The sequence below is a fragment of the Protopterus annectens genome, chromosome 6.part0 (genome assembly GCF_019279795.1).
Source record: "Protopterus annectens isolate FY-2018-M chromosome 6.part0, PAN1.0, whole genome shotgun sequence".
In the NCBI taxonomy this organism is placed as follows: domain Eukaryota; kingdom Metazoa; phylum Chordata; order Ceratodontiformes; family Protopteridae; genus Protopterus; species Protopterus annectens.
This window is the reverse complement of record NC_056737.1, coordinates 1,487,093,447-1,487,113,119: the sequence shown is the minus strand read 5'-3', so window position 1 is coordinate 1,487,113,119 and position 19,673 is coordinate 1,487,093,447. Positions and strand designations below refer to the sequence as shown.

The following is a 19,673-nucleotide window of genomic DNA, read 5'->3' as shown; positions in this document are numbered from 1 at the left end:
AAAAGGCAATAATTCACAGGTATGTTTTGAATTTAGAAAGGACTATTTCCATGGAAGGATATTATTGTTGTTGTAAGTATATACAAGGTAGTAGATGCACAGTGTATCTGTAGTTTACTATTTTGTTAAATGTAGTGGGGTCTCGGAGTTGGTATATTTAATTTATGGGGGGTGGGGGGTGCAGGGGGCACAGCCCCCTTTCAAAAGCATAGTAATGAAAAAATAGTTATAGTTTTGCATTGGTGTAGTGTAGGAAGGTTTCATTTTCTTTTTGACATTCAATATTATGAAGTCAATTTTGTAATGTTTCAAGGTTTTGAAGTTCTGTTTTAGTGGCCTTGATACTGATCTTTGATCAAGTGGGCATTCGACATTTAAAAGTAGATCTATATATATATATATATATATATATATATATATATATATATATATATATATATGGATCTAGGACTTTTCATCGAAAGATCAAAAGTTCAAATCCATTATCACTAAACATATTTTACTGAAAGCACTTTCACTGAAAAAGCGCTTAAGGTAAAGTACGTTTAAAAAAAAAAAAACAACATTAAACCTACTGCTATGCAGGGGGGCAAGCCCCCTGCAACCCCCACCCACCCAACTTTAATATTCTCACTCCAAGGTCGCACTACAGTGGGGAAAAGGGAATTTTCCCTTATCTGCACTATAGTACGACTGTCACAACGAGAATATTTATCCGAAAGTGCTGCTTCGTTGAACAGCACTTTCGGTTAAGTATGCTCTATGATTTCTGCTTCGGTGGAAAGTGCATTTGGGAATCTGTATGGATCCCATATATATATATATATATATATATATATATATATATATATATATATATATATATATATATATATATATATATATATATATATATATAGCTGTAGATAGACAGGTACATAAATACAGATATGTATTTAACGTCTGATGCTTTTGAGATTAAAATGCAGAGTCCATATTTGCTGTCTTCTAACGATAAACCATTGTTTTTTTCCTGTGAATGTAATTTCTATTGAAGATATAAATATACTTTGCTTGGTTCTTCATTTTGAATTTAGACTGCAACTGAAGTAAAATGATTATTATAATTAAAGTCATGAGAGGTGTGTGTGTGTGTGTGTGTGTGTGTGTGTGTGTGTGTGTGTGTGTGTGTGTGTGTGTGTGTGTGTGTGTGTGTGTGTGTGTGTGTGTATGTGTGTGTGAGTTCTGAAGTAAAACAAAAGTTCTTTCTATGACTAAGTACTGCATTCAGACTGGGATTTTTTTGTAATGCTAAAGCACAATGAGACAGAAGGTTGCAATGAACTTTTGATAATCAGCCCTGTGGTGCAGACGGATAATGCCTTTATTGTGCCCCAGATGATGTGTGCTGGACTATTGACATAGTAGCTGTATGGACCAGGTAAGGGAGGATGAAACAAAGCAACTATTGCAGGCCCACCTTTCCTGGGAGGGGGATGGAGTCTGCTTAGGCTTGCTGCAATTATATTAGGAGCCTGGAAAGTTCCATGCTGCAAGCAGTATATCATGTGATTGGGTATTTGCGCATGTGCAGAAATAAGCATGACCTTTGCAAAGACAATGATTCCAGAGCTCACAAGGCTTCTGTGGGGTAGAGGGCAGGTTAGGGCACATTGCCTGATGGCAGTATGATGCTGCAACAGCATTATCAGTATCCTCATCCACCCCAGAGATATGTTGGGCTGAGGCCAGGATGGCTGAACTGAGTCTGGTACACCTGGTGAATGAGGAGTGGACAGGAGAGAATAGGAGCTGTTGGCAGCTGATGGTCTTCTCCAAGAAGGCAGGATAGAAAATATGCCCATGGAATACTTTAACTATTAGGCTGTTCTTGGAATAAAGGGGCAATTTTCTTGTGACTGTGTTGATTTTCAAACTGCAGTTTTATGATGGCTGAATGAAGCACATATTTACTTCAGTTTGTGAAAGTGAAAAGTAAAATTATGTGAACTAATGAGATAATGACATTTGGGAGAGTGCAGTTTTGGCTTGCAGCTGGCAAAATTACAGTTTTATTTCTATGAAGTGTTTCTCCCCAGGCTACTTGCTCTGCCTGTTCCCGTCTCCATAAATATAAGGAAAACAGGCTTTGCCTAGAGCATTGGATTACTGACCAACTGCTTAGCACAAGGAGCCTGTGCTGCTTTACATGAGAAGCTTTTTGGTTGTGTTGGAAAATTGTAAAAATCCTTGCTAAATGGGGAATTTCTAGAAAATGCACACCATGGCAATGAAAAGGGACATGATGAACTTCATCTCTAATGCCAAAAACATGCATGATAAACTGAATGCAGCTCATTGTTTCTGTTAGGCCAAGAGTTGTGCATACTGAATTTAGTAAGAAAAATGTAAAACTGACTAAGACTTTAATATAGTCTACTACAGCTACTGACCAACACAAGGCCATCTTACTTTAGCCAAAGCCATTCTTGCATTTCAGTGAGAGGGGAGTGTTTATGGACATTGGCTGATTGGGGTTACCTGGGCTATGGCTTGGACTAAGTACCTCATTGGTTCTTTCAAGATTTTTTAAGTTGTTTCAGGTTTCAACATTCTGTTATTTAAGAAGTTAACTTGTGAGTGTTTCTGCCATTTCACACTGAGCTAATTGGAGGAATGGCACTGAGCAAACCCTGATTTGTGATATATAACATTAAGTATCCTTTTTTTTGCTTATTTTTATGAATTATTTATAGCACTTTTATTATTTGCTGCATACTTTTCTAGCTAGTTTCACTGTCTGTGAGGTATTAACTAGAAATCTTCTACATTTGTTAAGCACCTGTTTGGGTTTGTTTGTTTTGATTTCCTACCAAGGAGTGTATCATATAACTTATTTGTTTGCAGTTAAAAGCATTTTCTAGAGTCTCCTTGCTCCTTTATCTGTTTAAAACTTTAATTTAAAGGCTCACTGCTGCTTTTCTGCTGCAATAAAACATTTCAGCAGCTTTTTCTACCTAAGTAGTATGGGTAGTTGTAGCATTGTCCATATTCAGGCTTGTGTTTTGGGCCTAGTTGTTTGTTTGTAGAGGCTGTGTGTCTGAGCACATGTTCCAGGCCATCTTAGTTTAGCCAAAGCCATTCTTGCATTTCAGTGAGAGGGGAATGTTTATGGTCATTGGCTGATTGGGGTTACTTGGACTACAACTTGGAGTAAGCACATCATTGGTTCTCTCGAGCTTTTTTTAAAGTTGTTTCAAGTTACAACTTTCTGTTACTTAAGAAGTTAACTTGTGAGTATTTCTGTCATTTCACACTGAGCTAATTGGAGGAAGGGCACTGAGCAAACCCTGATCTGTGATATAACATTAAGTATCCTATTCTTTCTTATTTTTATGAGTTATTCATAGCACTTTTATTGTTTGCTGCATACTTTTCTAGATAGTTTCTCTGTGTGTTAGGTATTAACTGGAAATTTTCTACATTTGTTAAGCATCTGTTTGGGTTTGTTTGTTCTGATTTTTGGTACATGATACTTGGTGGCTTTGCAGTTGCCCACCCCTACTGTAAATTTGATGTGGGGCACTCCTACCAGTTTAGTGTCATTATCTCATTCTACCGAATACAGGCAGAACATTTGAGAAGGCCAACCCATTTAGTTCTTAATCTTGAGTTATCTTCTGCTCCTCCTTTCTCCCTTTCCTCACTTGTCTAGAGGAAAACAGGTTTTAGAACTTAATAAATAAGCACCTATCCAGACATGTCTAAGGGTCAGCTCCCCATGCTTTCTCCTGTCTACCTGATGAATCTGTGTATCTTGGGGCAATGCAGCAATTTCCTCATGTACACAGACAACCATCTTCTCCTACCGCCCAACACTACAACCTGTGAAAGATGCACTTATATAGCCAAACTGGAAGCAAAGCTCTCTTCACCCAAGATTGCACTAGACAGTCAAGAGGAGAGGCTAAACACTTGCATCACTTCACACTCATCACATAGTCCCTCAAAACCTACACCACCAAAACATACACACATAGAAACACAAAACACGCACCTACATTTGTGGAGGCTCTCAGTAAACATCTGCCCAAGCAACAGGGACCTCCAAAGCAGAAACACAAGCAACCTCCACCCCCCAACACAACTCAAATGACACATATCCCACAAACTCAGTGTGGCACTCAGTGACAGCTCATAAGGCATAACAACGTACCCAACACTCTAATCATTGGTGACACTATAGTCAGGCACACTGATGTTCCAGTCACCAGGCTAGACAAGGAGAAAGCTACTGTAAGCTGCCTGTCGGGTGCCAGGATCCACCACATAATGCATGCACTCATGTCACTCCACAACAAATACAAATAAGACTCTGTCATTGTCCATGTTGGTGTGAATGACCTGAGATGCCCCTCTATGGACTACATGAAGAGAGACATGGAGGAGCTGTCTGATCTTGTAGCCCAGTCAAGTATGACCCTTGCCCTGAGTAGCATCCTGCCATCACCCAGAATAATACCACAGTACAAGGACAAAATGATTGACTTCAACAATTGGCTAAGCTACTGGTGTCATTCTAAGGGGATCCAGTAACTGTCTGCCTGGGATGAAATTATTGACAGACCATGATGATTTGGCAGAGATGGCCTGCACCTGTCACCCTTGGGATTACGGATATTGGCTAAGGCTCTTGCCACCCCTATAGTGCCTTTTTTAGGCAAGGTTTAAATTACAAACTCACCACCATAACAGGTACAATCAAGCAAAATCTGAAGGCAATGCTACTCAATGCTAGAATGCTAGAAGTCTAAACCTCAAAATGCACTCACCCGAGGCACTCCTTAAAATGGAGAACATCAACATATGTGCAGTGACAGAGACCTGGCTCAAGGCTCCAGAGAGCACCCCTGCATTGCCAGGCTATGATTCATACCACACCTTTTGGCTAACTAACTTGGGCCGAAACACTAAAGGTGGAGGCGTGTCCATATTCATTAAGGATATCCACACCACCAGGCTAGTTGCTCAGCATAATGCAGCCAAGATTATCCAAGTGTAACTAACTCTGGGCAAGACCACAATCCAAATTGTAGCTGCAACAGATCCCCCACCATGCCTCAGGATTCTCACTTGTCATTTCTTGATACACTGGAAAATATTAGGGTACAACCTAACACCCTAATAATAGGTGATTTGAACTACCCCACCATTAACTGGAAAAACTACTTCTGTACCAACAAAAGTTCAAGTAGGAAAGAAAAAACAGCAACTGCACTGTGTGCAAAATTCCGTCTCTGTGTCTTGGGAATTCGCCCCTATTCAATGCTCATACCAGTCCACAACACCTTCAATGAAACCAAGTAGAAGTAAATAAAAGTTTATTGTAATGCCAGCAAACAAAAAATGGTTAAGTGCTTTCACTTGAATAAAACAAGCTTCCTCAGAACACCATAGCTTGCATCACAGTTGCTTAAATAACATTTTTGGCGCCAAAATTCAGTTTGAAATTTTAAAGCTATACACACATCCTATGACCATTGTTCTGCTTTTTCATTCCTAGTTGAACTTTTATGGTTGCTGCACTGTTTGCTTCAGTCAACTTCTGTACCAACTATTTTGCTCAACGTTTTCTGGAATTTATAAATTCCAACACCTTGGATCAACTTATCCACACCCCCACCAGAGGCAGCAATATCCTAGACCTGGTCATTACCAACAAGGGCAACCAGTGTTCCACACCAGAGGTCAATTCCTTGTTGGTCAGATCCGACCACAAGCTAATCACCCTAGGCATCCACATCCTGCCCCCAGCCCCCATTAGGGAAACCACCATAAAAATTTCTCCAAAGCAAACTTCACACTTCTAAAGACAGAAGTGGCAAACTTCACAACACCCATGCAGATGGACAATAGAGGTATGACTGCTAAATCCTACACAAATGCACTTTATAAGCACTTACATGAGTGCATGGATTGTGCAATCCCTAACAGAACCAAGATGCTAGCCTCCAAAAAAGGAAGCCAATTTGGTGGTCCCCTGCCATAAACAAACTCTACAACAAAAGAAACTGTTGCAAAAAAGATTAAAATCCCATGATTGGAGGAACTCCCTGGTCAGCCCCAGTACAAAGCTGAGATCCCTCATAAAATCCTCCAAAGCTAGTTCCGTAAACAAAATCGCCACTGATACTAAATGCATCCACAAAGCATTTTATAGCTATGTCAAGAATCTCAGTGGCAACACTCATATCTGCTCTGAGTTACAGCACAATGGCACTAAATATACAGAACCAACTGATATTGCCAACATCCTGGCAGATAGGTTCAGTGCTTATTTTACCCCCCTCTCACTCCCTAAAGGGCCCATCTCTATACCGGAAGAATACAAAGTTCCTGTAATCACGGCTGCACAGGTAAAAACCACACTCTCCAAATCCAAGAACACAGCATCCATGGGATCTGACAACATCCCATGCTGTGTTCTACATGAACTACAGAATGAACTGGCACCCCACCTAAATATCATGTTCGATCATAGCCTCACCTCAGGATTTGTGCCCACTGAATTGTGCACAGTGATAGTTATCACACTCCACAAAGGGGGAGCCACCACGGACTCTGGACACTACCGCCCTATTAGCCTGACATGCATGGTCTGGAAGGCTATGGAACGTGTCATCATGGAACTTATAAACAGTGACATTGGTAAGCTCCAAACTCTGGACCCCACCCAGTTTGGGTTTTTAAAAGGCAGATAATGTCTCCTAAACCTGATAGATTTCTTTGAAGTGGTCACCAAAGCCATAGATGAGGGTAAGGTGGTTCACACAGCCTATCTAGATCTCACGGAGGCTTTTGACACCATCCCCCACTCTGGAATGATAGACAAACTCACTAAACTAGGTACAAATCCCTATGTCACAAAATGGGTTGCCAACTGGCTCACTGACAGAGCCCACACTGTGAAAGTAGCAGACTCCAAATCCAACTTCAGACCAGTGATAAGTGGAGTACCACAGGGTTCAGTCATGGGTCCTCTCCTGTTTGGTATCTACTTCTCAGTGGTGCAGGCTAACACAGAAGGTCTTTGGCTAATGAAGTTTGCAGATGACTGCAAACTAGGAGCCACACAGAAGGTCTTTGGCTAATGATGTTCACAGATGACTGCAAACTAGGAGTCATAATCAAAACTCCTAACGATGTGGCCATCCTACAAAAGCACCTCACTGAGACAGATGCCTGGTGTCAAAGCCATGGTCTCAAGCTCAATGCCAAAAAGTACATCGTCATCCCTTTTGGTAAAAAACTCTGCACCCATGAACTACCACATAGGCGGTAGTCTACTTAACATTGAAAGTGTGATAAGAGACCTTGGGACACAGGTGGACAGTAGTCTCTCCTTTCATAATCACATCGCCACAGTAGTCAGGAAATCCATTTACGTGGCACACCTCATCACAAAATTATTTATTTATTTATTTATTTTATTTTACATTTGTTGACCGGGAAGATCCGACTGGATTTATGTCCATTTTCAGCGGAGGCCCGGGGAGAAAAGCTCCACATTGACAGTGAGTTACATACAAGTTACATAGGTACATATTAATACATATTGTAATTAACAAACATAATTGGAGAAAAAAGGGCATATCATATATGGAATTAAAAAAAAAAAAAAAAAAAAATTATCTTATGAATAGCAGTCATAGACAAGACATCCTTGAGAGAATATGAGACACGGACAACAGCGTAGGTTTACTTATACTAGGTAGTCCAATTTTCAAAGGTGTAAGAAGTGTTTTAGGTAAGAAAAAGAAGAAAGGAGAAATTCTTAAGGGGGTGTGAGAGAAGGTCACAGAGAGTTCAAAAGAAGGAGATTGCTGGATAGAGGAGAAAAGAAATCAGCTTTTGGAAAGAAGTTAATCCGGATGTGAGCATTGGCAAAGCCAGTGAGACTGGAAATGGTGGGTTAGACTTTTTTTGAAGTGGGGTAGGGAGGTAATGGTGGTGATACAGGAAGGAAGGGAGTTCCATATCTTACCAATGGCATTGGCAAATAGAGCATCGCCTCCAGAGTTACAGGATTTAACTGTTTGAACAAGTGTCCTGCTCGAAGAACGAAGGCTATTTAGATTGATGTATGGTATGATTAAGTTCTCCAGTGCTGGAGACTTTTCAGGGTGTTTGGGTATTTTAAATGCCTCAGTGAGTTGGTTCTGCTGGAGAAGGTTTGGGAGTTCTATCCAGCCGAGGTTTTTTAGGTTAATACAATGATGGGTTCTTTATGGCGTACCAGTTGCAAACCTGGCAATATGATTGTAGGAACATGAGAGTTTATTTACGTCAGATTTATTAAGGTTGGTAAGCATTGGGGAGGCATATAGAAGGGTAGAGAGTAAATGAGAGCGGGCAATGGTAACTTTTGCAATTGGTGTTAGAAAAGATTTGATTCTATATAGTGACCCCAGTTTCTTGTTAACGGTTTTAATAGTTTGATTAATGTGGATGTCGAATCTGAGTTTATTATCAATGGTCACTCCTAATAGTTTAGTGTAGGAGTCTGGGGAGATAATCGTCCCATTATTTGATTGTATGGTAAAGGAAGTGTAAGAGAGTTTTTGGGTTGGATGGAAGAGTAATAATTTGGTTTTATTTGGATTCAGTATTAGCTGACGTCCAGATAGCCAATTTTATATTGCTGTAAAACAGCATTGGGTTTTAGATGGTAGGTTATCTAGAGATTTGTCAGAACACACTAATGTCGAGTCGTCAGCATATTGAATACAGGTGGCCTCAGGGATGGCTTTATGGAGGTCATTAATAAAGACTGAAAAGAGAAGTGGTCCAAGTATGGTCCCCTGAGGAACCCCAATGGTGTTTGGAAGGAGGTTGGAGAGCTTATTTTGCCAAAGTACTGCTTGTTTCCTACCAGAGAGATAGGCCTGGAACCAATCTAATGTTAGGTTATCCAGGTGGAGATCTCATAGGGTAACGTGAAGTAGTCGGTGGTTAACCATGTCGAAGGTCCAGAAAGAGTGCCGATGATACTTTTTTGTTATTCCTGTTATGATTTATTATGTCCGTAAAAGAGAGGAGGGCCGTAGTTGTGCTGTGGTTGGGTCTAAAGCCATGTTGTGAGCTGGTCAGTAGTTTGTTCTGGATAAGATAGTGGAGGAGTTGTTTGTGTAGACATTTTTCCATGATTTTGGCCAGCGGTGACATTATGGCTATAGGCCTGTAGTTTGATAATTCAGTGGATGAGCCACCTTTATGGAGTGGAATTACGTAGGATATTTTCCAAATTGAGGGAATTGTAGATTCTAAAATGGTACGATTAATTAGTATAGAGATGGGGTAAGCTATGACGTCTGCAGCTTGTTGTAAGTATTCAGCTGGCAGAAGGTCTGCGGAGAGGGTAGTTGGCTTAAGCTTTTGTAGTAAGGATTGAATGATGGAAGTAGAGACTGGTTGTAGGTTGAAAGTGTGAAGAGTTTTTGGAGTGAGTTCTGTAACAGGGGAGCCAGTGGTAGATAGTTGGTTAGCTAAGGCTTGGATAGTATCCGTAAAGAAAGTGTTAAAGGTATTGGCTACATCTTCTGGGTTTTTATCTGATATTTTTTCTGGGGTAGGAGTGGAGGATTTCCCAGGATGGAGAAGGTTATTTAAACCTGCCCAGAATTTTGGAGGGTTGTTTTGGTGTTTATTTTGTAGTTGGCAGTAGTAGTTTTTTTTGTCCATTAATATGGCTTTTTTTGTCACATTTCTTTGCTGTTGGAATTTAATGCGGTCTAAGGGTGATTTGGTTGTACGCCATTTTTCCCAGGTTTTGTTTCTGAGTTTAATTTTGGATTTGGAGTCTTTTGTAAGCCAAGGTGCAATATTTGTTTTAGTTTTGATTAATCTTTTTGGGGCATGAGTATCAAGTATGGTTAGGAAAGTGATATTGAACTTAGAAACTGCCTCTTCTAGGGGGAGATGCTTAAGAGTTGCCCAGTTACAAGATTTAAGTTCCATCTTAAACTTTGAAAGGTCGAAATGTTTCTTGTTTCTAATTGACTTATACGTGGGAGGTGTAGAACTACCTGTTTTATTTTTCCTTATGTATGTTATAAGGTGATCACTGAGGTCGTTTGGGAGGGTCCCAGACATATACATATGGGGCTGACTGTTTATAAGGATCCAGTCTAGGATACTCTCTTTTTGGTTAGAATTCCCAACTCTAGTAGAGGTAGTTATGGTCTGTGAGAACCCATGAAGATTTATATGGGTGGGGTTGGTCTCTGAGGAGCATAGGTTCCAGTCAATGTTAACATCACCCAGGATTATAGATTCCTGGGGGTAGTTATTAGATAGCCAGTTTAGGATGTTCTCCAGCGTGTCAGAGTTTTTCCCAGGGGGGATGTACATTACAATTAGATTTATACTTTTTTCTTTATTTAGCTCTAGTTTTAGAGCAAGTATTTCAGCATTAGAGATTTGGGGTGGTTGAGTGGGGTTAAAAAACGACGTTTAGATTGCTTTTGTAGAGCACTGCAATACCACCACCCTTTTTTTTTATACGGTCAGCTCTATGTATATTGTAGCCCGGTGGTATAATCTCATTGTCTTTGGTCCCTGGTTTTAGCCAAGTTTCTGTTAAACACATAATATCTGGGAGGTAGGTAGCTAAGAGAGCATGTAGATTGTGTATCTTATTGTTGATGCTTCTAATATTTAAGTGGCAGATTTGGAGAGAGTTAGTAGATCTTGGAAAAGGTGGCGGGCTGTTTGAGTTGGTCGTTGATGAGGGGCCAGGATTCGGGTGGACATCTCCATCTTTAGTGATGTTTTTTCTGAGATATTCCAATAGTCTCATAAGTTTCTGTAGTAATTTCTGACCATTTTTAGATTTGGGGCGTGTTTGGTCTGGTTTACAAGGGTAGTAGTAATTAGAATTAGAAGTTTTACTGTGTAGCTTTTGGGTTATGTGTTTGTTACTGAGTAGGGATAGGGGAGCACTAGTTTGATAACTAGGGTAATGGAATCCTGAGTAGGGCTGGTCTTCATATTTGGTTATTAGGTATAGTATAGTAATTAATGGTAGCAAAAAAGATATAGTTTTTAGTGTTGCCCTTCTTTTGGTGGGTAGGGCGGGTTTTGTTGTCTTTGAGTTATGGTGCATTGCTATAGGAGGAATGTAGGAGCCTATGGTTTTTAGTGTTAGAAAGGGGTGGGAGGTTTTGGTGTTAGAAAGGGGGTGGGGGGTAACAGGGAAGTGAATTTGTATGGCTGAGGAAGAAGGAGGGGTGTGGCTACCTAGCTATAAATGTAGGACTACTGGGGGCAGGCGGAATTTGGGGGCAGGGTGGGGCGTGGAGCGAGCCAGAGCGCAGCGAGGGCGAGCGGAGCGGGGTTTATCCAGTTCCAAATTGACTAGGGGCAAGTGAAAACAGGCAAGTAGAGTTTTAATACAGCAAGTAACCCGAAAAACAACTCACACTAGCTGTTTTTATGAGCTCTTTTGTTTCCAGAATCTTTGGAAGATTTAGTATGTTTGGGAAGGATTTTACTGCCGTTTCTTTGAACCCAGTACGCTAGCGATTCTACATATGTATTAGTACTTTGTTTTAAATTAGACTTTTGGTAAGTGATTAACCTTGGTCTTTTGCACTATTGAAGGCACCAGATGATCAGAGCTTGGCTGTGGGTACTATGCAGATTTAGCGACCCTCAGGATAGGTAGAATATAGCCAGCGGGTAGAGTAGTAAGGACAGTGCCTGAAAGGAGAATGCAGATACATAGACAAAGCTTACATTATTTCCCTTTTCACTTGCAGTTCAGTTGGCCAGAATTATGAAATGTTAAATCAAATTATTAGGTATAATTCAATGTTAAAAAAACCACAGCATTAGCAACACACTAGTATGTAATCTATAAGAGAATATCAGTTTAATCAGTCTGCCACTCATAAATTCTATACAGTTGGCTGCGTAGTCTAATCCTCCCCCACTAAAATCCTATGGCTGATATTTGTTCCTAACCAAAGTGAACGAGTAGCTTGCTCCAGCGACCAGATAAAAACTCCACGAATTACTTATCTTATATCATAGTCTGTATAGTAATAATCACTCTATTGTTATACTGCACGCTAACACCAAAAGTTTATAGTGCCCAGAATACTGGGATTTTGTTGAAAAGTACAAAACGCTATTGATAGTTAACCAGCAGTTTGTTTAACCAGCAGTTTGTTTAAAAGTACAAAACACTATTGATAGTTAACCAGCAGTATTCCAGTTCACATTTAATCATTTAGTGATTAACTGTTCAAGTAAGCGTGCTAACGCCAAGAGTTTACAGCCCAATACGCTTTAGAAACTAAGTCCCAGCGTATAAATGCAACAGGAAAAAAGAGGTCATTGTTCCCCTCTACTAGTCACTCATTAGACCCATTATAGAGTACAACGCCCCTTTTGGTATGTACCTCACAAGACATCTACAACAACTAAAAAGGCCACAGAAATTCCTCATAAAAAGAATTACTGGACTCAAACAGATGCCCTATACAGATCATCTCAAAAACTCCAACTTTACTCCATCGTATATCGCCTACTCAGAGGCGATCTCTACCTAACATACAAAGCTATGTCAAACCCAGAGCTGTTGGACATGCTCCACTTAAAGAAATCCCTATCCCTACATGCTGTAGGGACCTAAACCTTATCACCACAATAAATAGAATATGCTGGAGGGGTAGATTTCTATCCCATAGACTTCCCATACTCCGGAACAAACTACCTATCTATATCAAACAAAGATCCTCATTAGCATTCTTAAAGAAAAATCTTGATGACTGGATGGGAGATCGGAAATTCACCCCAGGGATCACTTCTGTGGCTCTGCTCGACAGGGGTAGAGGAAAATCATTTTCTTGGGTGTCAAAAGCCAAGGTACCTTTTTGGCTTGTCTTGTATAGGACCTAGGGCCAATAGCCTAGCACCTACTTATGAACCTAAGAACCTATAAAAGGGTGTGTTATTCAATGAAGATGTATATAATGTCTTCTGCAATGCATTTGTGGTGGCAGGGCAACACTAGTGTAGTTAAGAGTCTGTGTAGTTGTTTGTGTAACACACAGTACTTGTGAGAGGAATGCTGTCACTTGAATAATTTTTTGTTTAATTGACTTTGATAAGCTCATAACTAAGAAAAATCTGTTAATCGGGCATTATATATGGGTGGAAAACATCTTAACCTTATTAGTCTGCTATTGTTCTTCAAAATCTTGTTAAGGTCAGACAATAACAGCAGAGAGATACATTTTCTTCAAGAATTTTAGCATTTTATATGAAAGCTGTATGACTCCCTTTAACAATGCTTACATATGCCACTGAGATCCCTGGGCTGGTACACTGAGAATTGTTCAAACACTGAGACGTACCTGCAGTCAAAAAGCACTTGGAACATGAAGCACAAAACATTAGTGAAAATAATGACGTTCTGATCACATAGAATCATGCAATGTTAACAGGTAAGAAAGCAATAAGAAGAAAACCAGGTATAGTAGTCCAAGAGAAAAGGACAAAGGTTAATCATTGAAATAGCTGTACCCAGTGATTACAGTGTTCTATATACTAAATGACACAAAGTTATAAAATACCAGGGTTGGCAAGAAAAAACTAGAGCAATATAGGATAATGACACAGTTTCAAGACTAGCAAGAGAAAACTGACTAATAAAGAAGAAATGTCAAATATACTTAAATATGCTACCAATAAATGTAACTCTATATGAATAGAAGGAGGAAATTCTGGTTTCATTGTAGGTATTGGGAAGAACAATTCTAATTTCTTAAGCTCTAATCATGCCCAAAGACAGGAATAGGGTCCATTTTTGCAACAGTATTAGACACTCAAATCATTTTGAAAAATTAAGATACCTCCGTTTTCCAGTGTCTGAATTTTTCAGATACTGGCAAATGCAAATACTTGGTAAAAAAACAGAAAATCACCAACATTGCTTTAACTAAGAATTATAACAACTATTTAAAATAGCAAAAATGTTACATTCTTGGTTCTTTGTTTCTTTCTTGGTTCTTTATTTGTAAATTAGCTTTTGCTACTTTATTTTTTTTAAATTCTTACATAAGTCTACCCTTGTACTTTTTTATGCATATCTTTGTTTTTGTGGTTAATGTTTTGTTTTTTGTACTTCTTGTATTGGAGCTTTTCTCCCCGGGCCTCTACTGAGAACGGATACATGTCCAGCTAGACTAGCCCGGTCAACAAATGTAAAATAAACTAATAAAAATAAATTCTTCTCTGTAGCTGGAATAAAAGAGGATATAGAATTTCATTTGAAATGGAGTATGTACTTTTACACAATAGAATATTTCTAAAAGTCTTAATATGCATATTTTGTGAGTCTGAGTTATTTAACAGGTTTAGTACTCCACGGAGTCATCAGAGCCAGGCAGTGCTCCACAGTTACCATTAAGTGGGATTAAATGTCATGACTATCTAAAAGAATAGTCCATTTGTTTCATCCCCCTGATCCCCACAATTTTCTCCCCTCCCAAAACGCATGCACAGAATGACACATAAAAAGACCATCAAGACTGTCAAATTGCCTTGACTCCTATCAGATCAGATACAGTTCCTTTATGGCCATGTCAAGCAGATAACCAAAAGTCTGAAGGGAAAGCACAAAGAAATAAAAGATATGCTATTCTACAGCTGGCAAAGAATCGGGCACACTTAATAATGGCCATAAAAGAAAAGTGAATTTCAAGAGGACAAAAGTTTCAATTTTATGCATTTGTTAAGGAGAATGGCATTTAACTGAGGCTTGGTTTTCAAGTAACATGGCTAGTCAAATGTATTTCTTTGAAAATAACTGTAATCAAGTATTGCAAGTGCTTGGCCCTTGGCAACACTAAATGTTTGTACTGCAGAACAGCCAAAAGCCTTCTGAAACTCATCATTTTGTTTTCATTTTAAGAAGTGTAATGCTCCAGTATTGCAAATGGTTGTCTTTGCTGGGGACAACACTCCTACTGGATGCCTTAGTAGTGATAATCAGTTAATGCTCTGATTTCAATTTGCAGAGTTACATAGCATAGACAGAGATAGAGAGGTTTATTTATTTAATCTTTTCATCGATTAGATTTTCTGTACATGTTTATTTTTTGCAGGAAGCACCACTGCTTTCCCCTGAAAGTTATGTTGTGACGCACTCAAAAATAAAGCTTTGTTCTTCAGTATGATCTACTCCTGAACCTTGAACGAAAACTACTTTATAACTTGAAAAAAAAAATATATTTTTTTTTCACTCTTGCTCTGTTTTCTGAGTTATCTCATCATGTCAAAATCACAATTTAATATGTTTCTTGCAAAATGTTTGTCAAAGGGGCTTGACATATCAACGTGATCTTATTTTCCTTCAAGGCTTTCTCTTTCCCATAATCCATTTCAAGTCTGCTTTACATGAGTCATGCTAGACATAAGGAAGTAGTGGTGTATTCCCATTCCATTGACATATAATGGAATTAGTGTCAGCCACTGTCATCTTATATGCTGCCTGTAACAGGACTGCTTCTTTTTTTTTCCTTGAGTGACCCTCATCAGTGTGTATCTCAGGGCTTGATTTATAGTATACTAAGGAATTATACTGCTGCAACCAAAACAGTTTCTAAATTGCAGGCCTTTGTTCAAAGAATCTTTTTTTGCAGTCCAAGATGAATTGACATCCCCTCCCACTACACTCTGATAAATGTGCTGATAGTTTACAAGAATTACACAAAAAAGTATTTTCTGACTTTTCTCTAAATGTCACAGACATCTTTGATACTACACTGAAGTCATCTTAAGATGTAAAATAGTATAAACAACAAACATTTCAAGTTTAAAGCTTAGCATTTCAATAATGTGATGCCGCTTATGTAAATTTGTCAAAAGAGGTGACAACTGCCATTGAACCACTGACTGACATAATTGCTCTGTTTTGCTAGATGTAAAAAGTCTCACTGCACTACATGATCCATGTTGTATAATTAGTAGGACTCCAAACTAAGTCGGTCTGTTACTTCCCAGTGCCTTCAGTGGAAAGTTTTTCTCTGTCATGAATGATGCAGAATTAAAATGTGATTTACTAGTTCCTTAATTATTTGTTCATCTCTCCTTTTCTTTTCCTATTTCATATTTATTTATACTTTGGTAATGAGGAACATGAAGTGGTCCCTGGACCGTTTTCAGCCAGGATTCGGGTGGCATTGGCAAAGATAATAACAAGTAATAAATGCACTTAGTAATAAAAAGAAAAAAATGATGACATAAAAATATTGACAAAGATTGCATGTGCAACAAATAGCCAATGTGTCAGTGAATAAGTAAAACAATAAGCAACATTTACTAGAATGTATACATTAATAATGCTTAACTCAATGTTAAGTTTAGTATAAATAATGAATTGTATACACCTATATTATGTTTACAAACACACGCACACACACGCACACACACACACACGCGCGCGCAGACACGCACGCACACACACACACGCACACACACAAACACACTCACGCACACACACGCACACACACACATGCACACACACACATGCACACACACCCACATACACAACCACGCACACACCCATGTGCACACACACACACGCGCGCGCACACACACACACACACACACACACACACACACACACACACACACACACATGCACACACACACACACACACACGTGTGTGTGTGTGTGTGTGTGTGTGTGTGTGTGTGTGTGTGTGTGTGTGTGTATAAAAATGTATGTAGTATGTAGAATACTACATGTGGGATGCAGGATTGTGTTTAAATGCACTTCTGACTGTGTGTGTGTGTGTGTGTGTGTGTGTGTGTGTGTGTGTGTGTGTGTGTGTGTGTGTGGCTATGCATATTTAAACACAGTTAATTACTTCTGATTTCCTTTTCTTAAAATTTTTAATGCAAAATACATAGTAAACATACATTACATAAATTCAGCTGTATATTATGGTTGCCATCAATGCTCACATAAATCCTGATGCACTCTAACAATGTAAGGACTGAGTCAAAGTCAGTGTGAATCTGTTACCATGGATCTGCATGTACTAGAGATGCATCACCCCAGGGAGAATGCCACAAAAAAAAAGCATAAAATAACTTTTTATGGACAGGATCAGTACACCTTGTTCATAGGGTTGCCACTTGTCTCTCTTTCTGCAGTTCTGTCCTGTGTTGAGGGTTGTTGGTGCTTGAAAATGATAAATGTGTTGATACTTCACAAGAAAAAATATTTTCATTTTTGTAAATGTCACAGAAATATTTGATAGTACATTTAAGTTATTTTGACATATAAATTATTATTAGCATTTCAGTACTGTGCTGCTGCTTATGTAAATTTGTCAGAGGATGTGACAAATACCTTTAACCCCTTGACTGATCTGATTGCTTGGTTTTGCTATGAAAGGGCAGTGTTAAGGTCTCCTCCCCTCAGCAATAAAAATAGTGGAAAACAGCTCCACAGCTTTCTCTTTCTTTTTTTTTATATCAGCTGCTGTGTTCCTGACATTAGCAGGATTAATTGTCCATCTAAGACTGACAGCAGTACCTGACAGGGTAAACTACAGATTTAACTGTGTCTATGATATGTCATGCAGGTGGAGACAAATTCCTCTGCAAAGTATGTGAGACGTTGAGCTTAAAAAAAGTAGGTGGGCCTTCCCTTCCTTTGACCCCAATGCACGGAAATAAAAGTTTTAAAAAGTATAAGCAGGTTTCTGGTAACTGCACAATACTGGAATCATATTGTAGGGAGAAAAGAAACCTAAGGATTGAGTTAAACTGTAAGGGAGGGCAGACTTTTCCTTTAAGTTTAAAAAAAGTGGGTGGTCTTTACCCGCCTTTGATACTAAAGTTTTTTAATGAACGTTTTATAAAGTACAAGCAGGTTTCCGGTACCTACACAATACTGGAATCATTGTAGGGAGAAAAGCACCCTAACAGTTGAGTTAAACTGTAAGAGAAGGTGGAGTTTCTTTAGAGCTAAGAGTTATCAATTTGAAATAACACTTGTCAGTTTTCTCTTCACCTATCTGTTACTTAACTTTGGGTCTCAGTGACATAGACACCCAGTCAGTATCTTTGTCTCTCCTTCTTTCTGTCTGTCATCAATACACAGATGTCTTTGCTTTCTCGATACTGTACCCCTTCCTTTTATATTAGGAAGTGGGACATCTTCCAAGCAGAGCATTTGCGTGTGTGGGTTTTGCACATGTGTGTGTGTGTGTGTGTGTGTGTGTGTGTGTGTGTGTGTGTGTGCATGTGTGTTTGTGTCCATGTGTGTGTGTGTGTGTGTGTGTGTGTGTGTGTGTGTGTGTGACCTTCTAGCTCAGCTGCACAGACTGTACAGTGCTTGCTATCACATAGTGTACTGATAATATAAAACACATATACACATACGCACCCACACACCCACGTTCACACACGCACATGAACACACACACACACACACATACACACACACACACACACACACACACACACACACACACACACACAAACATTATATACTTCCCAGACCTCAGTCTCTGTGTCAACTCATGTTCCATCAACTATAGAAGAAATATTGCTTTTAAGCTTCCTATCATAGGACCTAAGGTAGTGCACATTTACAACTATTCATGAAAGAACCATAGATAGATAAATACATACAGATATAGATTTATATATAGATATACAGTTAGAGATAAATAACTTAGCTAAAGGTCACACAATCCTATAGAAACTGCTGTACACTCCAAAATAACCAATAATTACTTTTGTAATAGTCATCTTTCATCATTATTCATGTTATTAAAATAATGTCTTTTGTCTTTGTTAACAAAAAAATTAAAAGAAAAAAATCTTATTTTTATCCTTTGAAGTGTTATAAAGGAAACAGCTTTAATGTTAGGGTATCCATAGCAAGTATTTTAAGGTTGCAAGCTGCAAAATCGTAAGTAAATAAATGCATTTTTTTGAGAATAAGTTTATATTTTAGATTGACTAAAGTTTTACATTTTTAATACTCAGCACTTTTTAATTTTTATAAGTGATGAAATATATACCAACTACAAATGAAACACACAATAACAGCTCCCACTTTAGCTTTCAGCCAGTGTCAATCAAAACCATTCTAAAACGCCTCCAAAAACTCAAACCTGCCACCCTGGCTGCCGATAACATACTCACAAAATACCTCCATATAGCTGCTGTAGCTAATTGCCTATGCTGTTGCAGTCCTCATTAGCAAATCTATCTCAGAGTGTAAAGTACCCTATAGATGGAAAACCTCCCATATCATACCACTAGACAAAGGAGGAAACTCCTTTGAACTCAATAACTATTGTCCTATCACTATTTTATTACCATTATCAAAAACCCTAGAAAGGGTCATACACACTCAACTCATGGGCTACCTTAAAGAAAATGATTTGCTATCTAAAAACCGGCATGGCTGTAGACCCTTCCATAGTACCACCACTGCACTTATATCATTCACTAATACCATTAATCACCATAGAAATAATGGACAACTAGTCTCAGCCATATCTTTAGACTTATCTAAACCTTTTAATATGGTAAACTGCAATAAACTTCTCTGTTCACTCTCCATCCTAAACCTCAGTATCTTATCTATCACATATCAG

The 19,673-nt window shown here is 38.8% G+C and overlaps 1 protein-coding gene across 1 annotated transcript in view; it reads right to left on the bottom strand.

The window, feature by feature from the left end:
* ARHGAP15 (Rho GTPase activating protein 15) overlaps positions 1-19,673 on the bottom strand; it is a 3,416,769-nt gene that overhangs the window by 2,238,298 nt on the left and 1,158,798 nt on the right. The window lies entirely within an intron of this gene.